The sequence below is a fragment of the Corythoichthys intestinalis genome, chromosome 2, assembly GCF_030265065.1.
Source record: "Corythoichthys intestinalis isolate RoL2023-P3 chromosome 2, ASM3026506v1, whole genome shotgun sequence".
NCBI classification, from domain to species: Eukaryota; Metazoa; Chordata; class Actinopteri; order Syngnathiformes; family Syngnathidae; genus Corythoichthys; species Corythoichthys intestinalis.
Window position 1 is genome coordinate 18,081,396 of NC_080396.1, and position 14,419 is coordinate 18,095,814.

The 14,419-nt window shown below is 38.5% G+C and overlaps 1 protein-coding gene across 7 annotated transcripts in view; it reads left to right on the plus strand.

Moving 5' to 3' along the window:
• Nucleotides 1–14,419, plus strand: part of atp2b3b (ATPase plasma membrane Ca2+ transporting 3b) — a 147,973-nt gene that overhangs the window by 41,522 nt on the left and 92,032 nt on the right. The gene's annotated exons all lie outside the window — the stretch shown is intronic.

Genomic DNA, 14,419 nt, shown 5'->3' on the forward strand with positions numbered 1-14,419 from the left:
GGTGAAGTTCAGAATTTTTGACATTAGGCTTAATCTTCGAGTTAGCGGGGTTTTAATTAGTCGGTGGAGTTTATTTCTACAAATTCTGTGCAGTTAGTTAGTTATTAGTTGCAGGGCTCCAGAGTCAATGTGCCCGTCCTAGCATGCCAATAAAAAACAACATATGCACGCATCAAAATCACCGTGACCTATGCAATCAATAGTGTTGGCTATGTTTTCAGGATGAAAGGATTTAAATGTGTCCCTTGGATGTCAATAACTGTAGCATGAACTGCAACATTTGCAATTCAGCAGCTCTGTAGGTAACAGGCTGCAGAGAGGAGTGACATATTTTTCCAAACAAAAATGTTTATGTTGCAGTCAGCAGCAAGTATCCGCAATTTGTATTGTTCCTCGTTCTTCATACGGAAATTTGTGAAAACTCTCATTTGCCCATTTCTTCTGTCTGTTTCCACAGTCTCTAAATGCACATTTCACTATGTCTCCGTTCTTCTTCTGTCAAGACTCTGTAGACTGATGCTGCATTGGAGGAAGTTGGGAAAGCGGAGTTTTCCAAACTATGACCAGGAATAATATCACTGGAATGCCACTCGAACTGGGAGGCCCTAGTCGCGAAGTCAGGAAAAAAAAGTACCCCTACTTCACGAGTTGCTTTAATCAGACGTCACTTGACAAAATGCGCTGCTCATCGAAAAGCAGACCGTCAATACTAAAACTAAAGAAGGCAATTTACAGTGTGGTATATTTACCTTAGCAGTCGTTTTTCCTCCACTATTTGATCGCTGGATTTGCTGGAGGTCAAAATGTCTTTTGATGGCCACAATAAAAAACGCTTGGAACGTTTTGAGGTCGCAACTGGTAGTCCGACTTCCCACTTTCCTCGAATGCAGCATAAGCACGAGTGGTCGAAGCACTCCTCTCTATTGTGGTCATTACGCATCTAAAAAAAATAGTCCCGCAGAAATAAATGAACTACGGTAGTTTGGTGTGACATTGCTTTGGCCGCATGGGTATTTTGAACAATGATCTGCATTTTGAATTTATTTTAAATCTGTTAATATCGTTTTTTATTGGCATGCTAGGAAGGGACCATTGACTCACGCTAGCGTAGCCACTCTGTAGCCCTGAAATGAATAAATAACTAACAAATTCTGAACTTCCGCTTTAATGCCTCGTAATATTACAAGGTTTTCTCGTAAAATTGTGACTTTAATCTTGTAACATTATGACTTTACTCTTGTTGTCCTATTTTTCTGTCATTGTTTGGCCCTAATACTAATACTCTTTTACTGTTGAACTTGTGTTGTGTGGATGGAGAGGCAGCTAGTTACATGGCAGCGTAAGTCACGATAATGAGAAAACGTATTTGTTTGGCTTCTTCTTCATTGTCGCTGAAATCTGTCGCAGAAAGATGAATCCAAGTCATCTTCTTGCAGCGTTAACAGTCATCGCATGACATCGCTGGGCGGGCTCTATTTGGTCAAGACGGCGACATCGCATCACGCCAGACGGGCATTGTCGGTAACCAGGCTGACTTTCACCCTTCAAAGCACAATTGCATTTTGTAAAGGAAGCCATTGCGCGACGAAAATAAAACGGTGTGAACGCAGCATTACATTCACACCAGATGTAACGAGACACACCCAGTTGAACTCTTGTTCGTCCATCAGATATTATGGGAAAAAATTCTGAGAATCAATCAGATTTTTATCGTCAAGAAATGTGATTAGCCAGAGTTAATTCACATCAGGATTATTCTATCATTATTATTATTTTAACAGTAAAGTCAATTTCTTTTTCACATTGTGTCACCTTAAATATTTTGCTTAATAAGTAAAATAAAATGGCTTATCTTTGTCTGAAATTTATATTCGTTTGATCATCTTGAAGATTGAAGTGGGGAAACCTGCATAAAACACCTTTGTCATGACACTATATAGACAAACAAGCACTCAAATTTACACCTATATGCAGTCTACTTTTCAATAAACCTAATGTGCGTTTTGGAACGCAGGACAAAGCTGTAATACCTGTAGAAAACCCTTGCAAGCACAAGGAGAACGTGCAATCTTGACTCAGCAAAATTAGAGTAATGGTTTGAACCCTGAGCCTCATGACTATGTGGCAGACATACAGTGAAGAGCAGAAGTATTTGCACCCCTTGTGATTTTGCAAGTTCACCCACTTAGAAAATAGGTAGAGGTCTGAAATTTAAATCATAGATGCATTTCCACTCAAAGAGACATAATGTTTCAAAATCCTGACAACATATTGGTAACACTTCTCAATAAGGGTCCCTTAATCAACATTAGTTAATGCATTTTTAGACAATAACTAATGTTCAAGTAACATTACAATAATTAATATAATTGCTCATCTAACATTTATTAATATATGAATTAACATGAGTTAATGTATTAGTTAATGCATAACCAGACAGTAACTAATAGTTTGGTAAAATTAAAAATATATATACAGGGTGACCCAAAAAAAGTTTACACTCAGTTGACTGCTTGCTTAAAAGCCATTGAAACATATCTAAATAGGTTGTCATGCTTAAGTGATTCATTAAGGTCACCCAATGCAGCTGGTAATCTCTCGTCTCTACAATTCCTGTGCTTCTGCTGAAAATGAAGAAAACTTTAGCTGTACCTGAATTGCTGCGTGCCGGTCTGACACCTACTGAGATTGCAGCAAATCTGAGAATATCCAGATGTGCAGTTAAAAAGTTAAAAAGAAGCTGAAAGATACTGGAACAGCCTCACGAAAACCTGGGTCTGGAAGTGCCCGATCTGTGGGGACCAAAAAGTTGATTGACAAGGTGATATATGGCCACCCAGAGTCCAGATCTCAATCCCCTGGATTATAGCATATGGGCAACTGTGGATGACAGTGCCTGTAAGAAGCCACAAACTTCTGTGGCAGCCTTGGAGAGGTCCATTGTTAGATCTTGGGAAAAGATGACAGCATCCTACATAAAGAAGACTTGTCAAGCGTTCCACAGGCGCCTGGAGGCTGTTGTGACACTTAAGGGAGGACACATTGAAAAATAGAGTGTACTGTACATGTTGTTTACAATAATGTATCATTTGTGATTAAATTCTAATTCTAAACTGAATAAACATGGCATTTAAGTTGTATTATGGCAGTGTAAACTTTTTTTGGGGTCACCTTGTAGGCCTATATAGGGTTAGTATTTAGTGTAAGGGTTTGTTAACTTAAGCATTTATAATTTCTTAGTTAAAGGACACATGTGCTACACTTTACAAGGGTCTTTATAAGGGTCCAAAAAACATTCAGTAATGGCTAATTAAGGTTAAGTAATACTTATGAGGTACGTTCACGTGAAATAATACCATATTTAAGGTTAGGTTAGCAGCACCCAAGGATTCACAGAGCAATGTTTCTCATTTTAAAATAGCAATCACTTACTAGTACCAGTATACATAAATAAATACTTATTAATGCACTAATGTATATGTGAATTAATGTAAAGTAATGTATCATATATACAGTATATTATATATTATAACCAGGGGTGCACATATTTTTTTTGCCCAGGTTCTCAGAGGAGGACTTGGAGATGTGACTTGGTCCTCATTGAGTTTGAGAGCCGACCCGCCTGATGCAATAAAATTATGACAAGCTTTACTTAGAGCCAATTAACTTTAATTAATTATATTAACAATTAATGCTTGATTAACATCAACTGGCACAACAAAATTGCCATTACTTTGAAGTGAAATGTAAAGAAATAAACATAAAAGCACCAATTCAAAATAAAGGGCATTATGCAGCTCCCACATTAACTCCAAGCCTTGGTAAAAGTGGGACGTCCTCCTCATAAGACCTCATTGAACGGTCATTTTTAGCTTTGTAAAATGCGAGCAAAAACATGTTTGTCAGTGCATGACGCTGTTCTTCATTACCTTTATTCCGCCACTTGTTCATAGGGCGAGTGGGGTCCTGTCTGACATTGATAGTTTGCTTGATTGCCACATGCTCTCTGTTTTTTTCGTGCTTTTCAAAGTTTGGATGGCTGAAATTCTTTCACCCTACATAAAATGTGCTGCTCTTATCGGCGACATTGGGATTCTCACGGCACATTTTGTACCGCATTTCCGTGCGAGCATCATTTGCTTCTAGCCATGGTACCTCCTGCAGCCACTTTTCAGCAAAAGTCCTTTTTTTCGGTAGCTCCGGTGACGTCTCTGTCGTCTGTCTGTTTTTTGACGGAGGTGGGGGAACACGGAAATAATTACTCAGTGCGGCCTGCCTCTTCGACATTTTGAGAAGTTATTTTCTCGTGTCCGCCGCAAATAGAGTGGTCAGCCACCGGTACGCAAAAGCGTATGGAAGCCGTTGAGGGCCAGCGCGTTTGTCTACGTCCAGTACGCATGCGCGCACGCGGACCAATTATGTGCACCCCTGACTAACCTTAAGTATGGTATTATTTCATGTGAACGTACCTCATAAGTATTACTTAACCTTAATTAACCATTACTGAATGTTTTTTGGACACTTATTGTAAAGTGTAGCACATGTGTCCGTTAACTAAGAAATTATAAATGCTTAGGTTAACAAACCCTAACCCTATATAGGGCTATATATATTTTTAATTTTACCAAACTAGTAGTTACTGTCTGGTTATGCATTAACCAATGCATTAACTAATGTTAATTAATATATTCGTAAATGTTAAATAAGGGATTATATGAATTATTGTAATGTTACTTAAACATTTTTGTCTTAAAATGCATTAACTCATGTTAATTAATATTTTGATAAAGGGTTAGATAAGGGATTAAATGAATTATTGTCATGTTACTTGAACATTAGTTATTGTCTAAAAATGCATTAACTATTGTTAATTAAGGGACCCTTATTCTAAAGTGTTACCAACATATTGTATGATTTTCAAAATAATTTATTTGTAATTTACAGGGGTTCGTAAGTATTTGTACCCCTGACAATCAGCAATATTTATGACACTCAAAGAGTTGTCAGTGTACCATAAAAAAAAAGTCCACCTTTACCTCATGAGTAAACCCACCACCTGTTTGAACTCAATATTGTCACCTGTGCACCACACAGTCAGTCATAATCCAACTGCTACCATGTGCAAGACCAGAGAGCTTTCGAAAGACCCCAAAGAAAAAATGGATGAGGTCCACAAAGCTGGAAAAGACTATGGGACAATTGGAAAGCAGCTTGGTGAGAATAAATCAATAAGTGCAGCAATTGTTAGAAAATGGAAAAGGCTAAACATGACTGATAATCTACATCTGACTGGGGTGCCATGTCAAATCTCTCCTCTTGGGGCATCACTCATGATGAGAAAAGTGAGGGCTCAGCCTAGAACTACACAGCAGGAGCTGGTCAATGACCTGAAGAGAGCTGGATGTACAGTTTCAAAGGCTACTGTCAGTAGAACACTGCCGTGCAATGGTTTAAAATCATGCATTGCTCAGAAGGTTCCCTTGTTGAAGCCGGAACATGTGAAGGCCCGTCTAAAGTTTGCCAGGACCATCTGAATGATGCAGAGTGGCCATGGGAGAAAGTCATGTGGTCAGAAGAGACCAAAGTAGAACTTTTTGGTGCAAACTTTACTCGTCGTGCGTGGAGGAAAAAAGAAGGATGAGTACAATCCCAAGAACACCACCCCCACTGTGAAGTACAGGCGTGGAAAACTCTTTTTGGCCAAGGGGACATGACGACTGTACTGTATAAAGCAGAGGATGAATGGTGAAATGTATCGTCAGATTTTGAGCCACAGCCCTAACCCTGATCCTCAGTCAAAGACTTGAAGATGAGTCGTGGCTGGCTCTTCCAACATGACAATGATCCGAAGCACAAAACCAAGCTGACCAAGGAGTGGCTGCGTAAAAAGCATATCAAGGTTCTGGATTGGCCTAGCCAGTCTCCAGACTTCAATCCAATAGACCATCTTTGGATGGAGCTGAAACTTCGTGTTTCTCAACGAAAGCACCGAAACCTGACAGATCTAGAGAAGATTTGTGTGGAGGAATGGCCGAAATCTCTGTTTCCATATGTAAAAACCTGGTGAAGAACTACAGAAAGCGTCTGACCTGGGTAATTATAAACAAAGGCTTCTGCACTAAATATTAGCACTGATTTTCTCAGGTACAAATACATATGAACCTCAGTAAATTACAAATTATTGAAAAATCATACGATGTGAGTTCTGGATGTTTTTAGATTTTGTCTCTGTAAGTAGAAAAGCACCTATGATTGAAATTTTAGACTCCTACCTATTTTCTAAGTGGGTGAACTTGCAAAATTACAAGGAATGCAAATACCTTTGCTCCTCATTGTAACTATTCCACTGCTGGTGTTTATATAATACACTGTATTATACTCCCAAAATTAATTACAGTATACACATCATTTTTCTTGGATCAGTTCAGGTAACATTTAGACTGACACGAGACCGGCGTTTGACAGCTCAGACATTGCAGTTTTTGTAAACATATTCCCTTGCTTGGGGCTAATTGACATAGGAGCAGCGTTGTATGATATTTATTTCCCTGACTGGAGTTCATGCTTGTTTGACAAGTGTAGTCTAATGTGTGTGAGTGGTCACATATCCATTGTGGAAGAAAAATGGCCCAATCAGCCTCGGGCTTGACATGGCATACCAAGCAAGCCTCGAGTTTAAGTGCATATCGTTAATGTTGGGTTTGATTTCCCCTAAAATTTAACGGTATAGGTGTTACTATCCAGAAGCAAATTATTCTGTGGTAGCAGATAATAAATGTAGTGATGCTTCTGTTTGACTTTGGTGAAGGCAGCTTTGTTTCAGTTCCCCTTAACCCATTCATGCACGAATTGTGATTGTTTTTTTGTTTTTGTTTTTTTTCACTCATTGGCTGCCATTGACTATGTTAGACGTCCAATCCATTTTGACTGAGAGATGCGACCAGTCAAAATGGATTGGACATCCAACACTGTCAATATGATTGAAACATTAGCATTCACAGCCAGTCTTCCCAGTTTAAAAAAAAAAGTGACAATCTATTTATTCGATTATATACAACAGTTTGGCAAAGCACCGATGACGAAAAATGAGTAAATGCGCCGTTTAGCTACTCCTGTCATTATAGGGCTCTGGCGCCGCCATCTGGGTGATGACATCGGCAGAGTAACAATTTCAGCTGATTTAGAATTCAGCCCAATGGAGGAGGAAGATTCAGAACGAGGAAAATGAGAGAGAGCTGCAAAATGTCATGATTGTTTTTATCTCTACTCCAATATTTTTACAGGATATTCTTTTTATCTAAGCATTTTTCCCCAATTGCTAAATAAATTGTATGGTCATGACAAATAACAGTCTTGTGCTCAATGGAATATTAAATATTAAAAAATCCATTTATTCAGTACGACTGGGCTGAATTACTGCATAATGGTCAAAACTGCCGACTTCTTAAACCTCCTGAACGGTATATTATGCTACCGGAGTTAGTCGGCTCTTTTCATTTCCCGTTGGGGATTCAGAGACAAGGAAAGAGTGTAAACAAAAGAGTTGATAGCTATGCTACATGCTAACCGAGCGTCTCATCCAAGTCACTTCCTCGCCTTTCGAAAACAAAGAATCACACAAAACTACCCTTACTCATGTCACACACGGCGGCAGGGGTGATAGCCTTCACCGATCGGCCAGCCCTGTTGGCGAGTAAGTTAGAGGGAATGATATATTCCTTATCCATTTATAGGATAAGTGACTGTTTTAGATAATTTAAAAAAACAAACTTAATTGAGACTTGGTGTTTACATACAGTATGTGGACATAACAGTTTTGGTCATGTAGGCAACAATAACATTAAAATTTTATGTGCAAGCATGGCCAATATGACCCTAAATATGATGTCCACATACAGTGGGGCAAATAAGTATTTAGTCAACCACTAATTGTGCAAGTTTTCCCACTTGAAAATATTAGAGAGGCCTGTAATTGTCAACATGGGTAAACCTTAACCATGAGAGACAGAATGTGGAAAAAAAAAAACAGAGAATCACATTGTTTGATTTTTAAAGAATTTATTTGCAAATCATGATGGAAAATAAGTATTTGGTCAATACCAAAAGTTCATCTCAATACTTTGTTATGTACCCTTTTTTGGCAATAACGGAGGCCAAACGTTTTCTGTAACTCTTCACAAGCTTTTCACATACTGTTGCTGGTATTTTGGCCCATTCCTTCGTGCAGATCTCCTCTAGAGCAGGGTGTCCAAACCTGTCCTCAAGGGCCGCTGTGGGTCCTGGTTTTTGTCCTTACCAATCGAGCACAGGCAGTCTAACTAATGAAGTTTGTGCTAAAACAAACTTGCCTGGAATGGCTTGACTGTTCTCCCTGTATTTTTCAAACACTGAGAAAATAGTCTGGGACCCAGCCCATTAACGGCCTCTCGAGCAAGTACAAAATCAATCGTCAAATCAGTTTTGTTTATTTGCGTGACGTGTTCTTAACGAGCAACGTCACTCTTCCGCGTCGGAAGTCGTCTCCACAACAACAGAGATGGCGAACAGGATATCCACGGTAAAATCAGTTTTAAATTACCAAAAACACATCTAAACTCCGCTCTCCTCGTATGTTTACTTCCGCGCGCAAGTCCCTTGTCGGGTTTCTAACGTCACATCCGCCCGTGGCTGATTGATCCACTCTGCTGTCTGTTTGCTGTGGCTTACTCCACACTGGAAATTTTATCCGCTTAATGGTGGCCAGACTCAATAGCTGGAACAGCGGTGAGTCTGGAGTACCAGGCTAAAAACAAGCAGCACCTGACTGCAATCAATTGATTACACTTGTGAGATACCAGATTTGTGAAAGGTTGTCCTCATGATGGGTTTGAACAAAGACCCGCACCCACTGCGGCCCTATGTGGAATAGTTTGGACACCACAGCTTTACACAAATCAGTCATCCTGGTCCCTTTGCAGAAAAACAGCCCCAAAGCATGATGTTTCCACCCCCATGCTTCACAGTGGGTATGGTGTTTTGCGGATGCAATTCAGCATTCTTTCTTCTCCAAACACTCTAATTTGGAAATAAATTATTTAAAAATCAAACAATGTTATTTTCTATTTGTTTTTTTTACCACATTCTGTCTTTCATGGTTGCGGTTTACTTATGTTGACAATTACAGGCCTCTCTAATCTTTTCAAGTAGGAGAACTTGCACAATTGGTGGTTGACTAAATACTTATTTGCCCCACTGTATATATCCGTCTTGTCTTATCTTTCCATTCCAACAATGATTTACAGAAAAATATGGCATATTTTAGAGATGGTTTGAATTGCGATTAATTAATTTTAAGCTGTGATTAACTCAATTAAAAATTTTTAATTGTTTGACAACCCTAGAAAAGATACCATTCTTTAAATATTAATTAAAAAATAAAATATAATAGAAACAGGAATACACTCTGTTTAGCCTCCAATAGCTTTCTAAAGTTTTTTTAAAAATTAATTTTACTTGATTAAATATTTAGGGCGCGATAAAGGTTTAAACTGTAAAATACAAATGACCTGAAATAAAAGAGAAGAATTAATTAAAGATCTACTATTTCCAAATGCCCTCTTGCGTGTATCATTGTTTACACACAGAGTCAACAACAAAGCAAAAATATTAATCTCAAGAACGTCAACCACAGAACAAAATTTTTATCTTGAGTGTTCACGACTTATCACCAAATTCATCTGCGCTTCAATTCATCAATGCCAGGGCATAGCAGGGTAAGCAACCACATGGAGAATATATCTCCTCCAATGGATTCAGAACATCATCTGTAATGTGATACGAAAAGCAGAGCGCTCGCACGCACGCTCGCGAACACACACTCTGATATGGACACCCGGCACTGCAGTATGAGACCATTATATCCACGTTGAAGAGAACGCATGAAGGCTGAGGAGCAATTATGGAAAAACAGGGAGAGAAACGAGCGTGTGTATGATGGGGGAGAGGAGAGAAAGCTTGAACAGCTTGCCGCATTGTCAAGGACACATCAAGGGGAGATAGAGAGAGGGAGGAAAGAGAGGGGAGCCAACCAGAGAGGATGAATAGGGATGGAGGGATGGATGAGAAGGAGAGCGAGAGGAACGAGGGATGGACTATAGCGAAGAGAATACGCCTGTGCATGCGACCATTAGTCAGCATCACCTGTTTTCTCACTCCCTCACTCTCTGTACATCGCCTTGGCCTGAACCCTGTTGGATGTCATGTTGTCGCACATTTGTTCAAGGCCGGGAGCAACAGTCGCTGCAGCAAGCGCGCGATATCTGCAAACAGCTCACGTACACAAAGGGTGTCATCGTTTTAAACCAACCACTGCAGGCGCATTGCTGATCTCCTTCCCTGACAGCCAATCAAAAAAATAAATATAAAACAAACACGAGAAAAATTCAAACGGTGCGCACTGGAGGAATGATATCACCTGTTACTAGGCAGGAAACTTGTTAGAAAGAGGAAGCCCGGGACTTGATACATTGTGGAAATTGACATCGCTTAGTTTTTTCCAGAGGATTTCCGGTATATTTACACATAATAATTTAATATATATTCTCATAAAGACTTTGATTGTGTCTATTACTGGTAGTGAAATACTAGTATGGTTCAGTTTCCACTGAAAGACAATGGATTATATACACTACAAGTGTGAATGATTGTCTGTATATAAATGTGCTGTGATTTACGGGTGACCGATACAGGTTGAAGTTTTATTTGCCAAAGTCAAGATGGGTTCCAGCTCAACGTGACCTTGAGCTGGATAAGCTGCGTACAAAATGGATGGTTTTGTTTGTGGGCAACTTGCCATTAGCCCAACAAAGACAACAGAAACCTGATTTTTTTTTTCTTTTTAATACTTCAAAATAAAATAAAATTTTGAAAAAAATTCAAAAGCGAAATTAAAACAAATTGTAATAAATTGAAAAAAGAAGAAACGAAACAAAGACAGATTTGAATAAGTGTCCATGTGTATTTTGTTCTAGGAATTTTGTTTATTTTCTGCTTGTTTTATAAACAAATCAATTATTTTGATGTCACTTAGCTCTTAAGCTGCCATTGACGGCAATAGACGACTACAAGAATACGAAAACTACAAGAATTACAAGAAAGAGCTAAGAATAGAAGAACTACGACGACAAGAATAAAAATTAGGGTTGTCAAATTTATCGCGTTAACGGGCAGTAATTAATTTTTAAAATTAATCACGTTAAATATTTAACGCATTTAACGCATGCGCGGCACGACCCACTCACGCATTGCCGCAAACAGACTACAATGGCGCCGTTTTACGTATATTGAGAGTTAAGAGGCAGAGACAAGCGAGTGGAGTGGACACATGTATTCAATGGGGCCGTGCTCTTCATTGGCAAAAGCTTTGACATCTCTTCCACATCAATTATAACTATTGTGACGAGCTGCGTGGGGAAGAATGACAGTAGATGATCTTTTTCTTAACACCCTGTATTGAACACAACACAGAGAAGATATACCATTTGCAGCCACCACTGACAGTCATGGTTTCCCAACTTCCCATCATGCATTTGGGCAAACTGTATTCAAACATTTCGTTTAGCTCAACAAATACACTAGATGGCAATATTTAGTCACAATATACAAACTCACGTTTATCTTTTAAGAATTACAAGTCTTTCTATCGGTGGATCCCTTTCACAGAAAGAATGTTAATAATTTTAATGCCATCTTGTGGATTTATTGTTATAATAAACAAATACAGACTTATGTACGGTATGTTGAATGTATGTATCTGTCTTGTTTTATTTTTCCGTCTTGTTTGATCTTTCCATTCCAACAATAATTTACAGAAAAATATGGCATATTTTAGAGATGGTTTGAATTGCGATTAATTACGATTAGTTTTTAAGCTGTCAATTAGAAATTTTAATCGTTTGACAGCCCTAATAAAAATATAAAAGACGACAAAAAAAATCTCCCATCTTTTTTTTTTTTTAAACAATCAAAAAAATATATATGGCATAGCGGAAGGAAAGGTAGAGACAATGATCCATTGTAACTGGGTGGGGCTGAAAGCGATCGAATAGGTGTTTTCAACATCAATATCTTGGGACGTCCCAATCTGATCGCGTGATCGGAAATCGGGCTGATCGCACAATTTTTCAGAGGATCATAATCGGGTAAAAAGGATTGGGTTTTTAATTAAAAATACATACAGTGGTACGTCGACATACAATCGCTTCGACACACGATCTTTTCGACAGCCGACGTAAAATTTGACTCGCCATTTGTTTCTACATCCGACGATTCATGACAGCGCCGTAGTTTCTTTGTTTTCCCGGAAGACGGGCGCACAGCGGATTGTTTTGTGTGAGAAAACGTGGGTTCCAAGGTTAGTGCAGGTGGTGATAAATGAAAAAGGTGAGGGTGACCATTGAAATGAAGATGGAAATGATAGAAAAATATGAGCGTGGTGTGCGCATCCGTGAACTGGCTCGACAATACGGCCGTGGAATATCTACGATCTCGACGGTCCTCCTTCAACCTCCGTTCGCCAGCCTATATAAGTCAAGGTGACAATTATTATTGTGGTAACATCGCCATAAAAATGCCAGCTTCGTCAGGTTTTTAATCATTTATTCCATCAACTTGTGCAACACAATATGCCTACTGTCTGCCGCAGTTGACGCCAGCAACAAAACATTAAAAGAGAAATTAAAATCTCTACCACACTCTTTATCTCACTGTGACGTCAGCCACGCAGTGCATTCAGGTACAGCATACAAAAAACGTCCGCCACATTAGAACCCGATTCGTCACACTATTACAGGAATTATCATAATATCATTCTGATTTTTATTTATAATTTATTTGTTTTACTATGTGTAATTGCCATTTGTAATAGTACAAGCAGTATTTATGAAGGATTTAGTGTAGGTTTTCGGGCTGTGGTACGAATAAATGGAATTATAATGTATTCATATGGGAAAATCCTGCTCGACACACGACCATTTCGACTTACAAACAAGGTCCTGGAGCGAATTAACTTCATATGTAGAGGCACCACTGTGTTTATGTTTTTCTGCTTCATGCTCGCACAACCTCTCACTCTCCCCCTTGCTGCTTTTCTTGTTCAGCAGTGCACCGGAGTTTGCTAGTTAAAGTTAACGATAATTGACAGGTTTGTAGCTTGGATCTTACCTGAGAAGCTTGGTAGCGCTACGATCAAAGACGCAAACCTGTCAATTGTTGTTAAGTTTGTTACACATGAGTGGTAGTGTGCTGTGGCAACCCATTGTGTAAGTGAGAGGCTGTTCTCAGCAGCGTGAGGCATTTGAGTGGAGTCATAAAGACAAGCATTTTTTAACGTTATTCTTTTTTAAAAATAATTCACATTATGAAGGTGGCATGGTGAATGGTGGGACAGTAACATACTTAAAACACTTTTTTTTTTTTTTTTTGGTATCGGATCGGGACCTGATAACAGCAGATTCTCAAAATCAGGTGGCACGGACTCGGGTGCAAAAATATGCGATCGGGACATACCTATGACAATTTCCCCTCTTTTATCAACTACCACAAGACATTCTGTAACCTAGGCTGGCAGTGAATGAGTTAAGCTTAGGATAACTTGGATTGCTCTGTACTGCGTGAAATTGTGACTGGGAAATGTTCTGTAATTTTAGGTGTTACTGCATAGGCGGAGTTTGACTTTTGGGGCAGGGGGCACAACATTTTGATTACCCCGAAACGCAGTGTCAGCAATAGAATTAACTTACAAGAATATTTATAATAATAAGTTGACATTGAGCATTTTTTGTTTCCCATCATTCTTGAGGGTAAATCTAAATCAGGCTGCATAGGCAATACTTTTTGCCAAGATCATCATCCATTGAATATGGTACGCCCGTCGGTGTCGTGCCAATGTAGTTACCCCAGTCAAAAATTATATCCCCTGAGTGGAGCCATATGGAGGTAGATTTGTGTCTTTATTATTCAATCAAAAAAAGTTGCTTCAATCAAAATATATATTTTCAACCAAAAAAAGTCGCTTCAATCAAAAAAAAAAAAAATGTGTTTGAATGCAAAAATAATTTGAAACTAAAAAAAAAAAAATTTGAAAACTATTTTTCTTTGCTTGATTTTTTTTCCTTTTTTTGTTTGTAGTCGTTTTTTTTTTTTTTTTTTTTTTTTTTTTTATTGAAGCAACTTTTTTGATTGATGTAATGTTGATTTGCATTTGGGCCACGTTTTGGCAAGGATATTTTTGTCTTGCCAAAAATAAGTTGCTTCAAAAAAATATATATTTTCAAAAAGAAAAATCACTTCAATCAAAAAAAGAAAAATTTCAATCATGGAAAAAGTTTTTGAATGCGAAAAAAAATTGAGATTGAAAAATTTGCATTTGAACACTTAATTC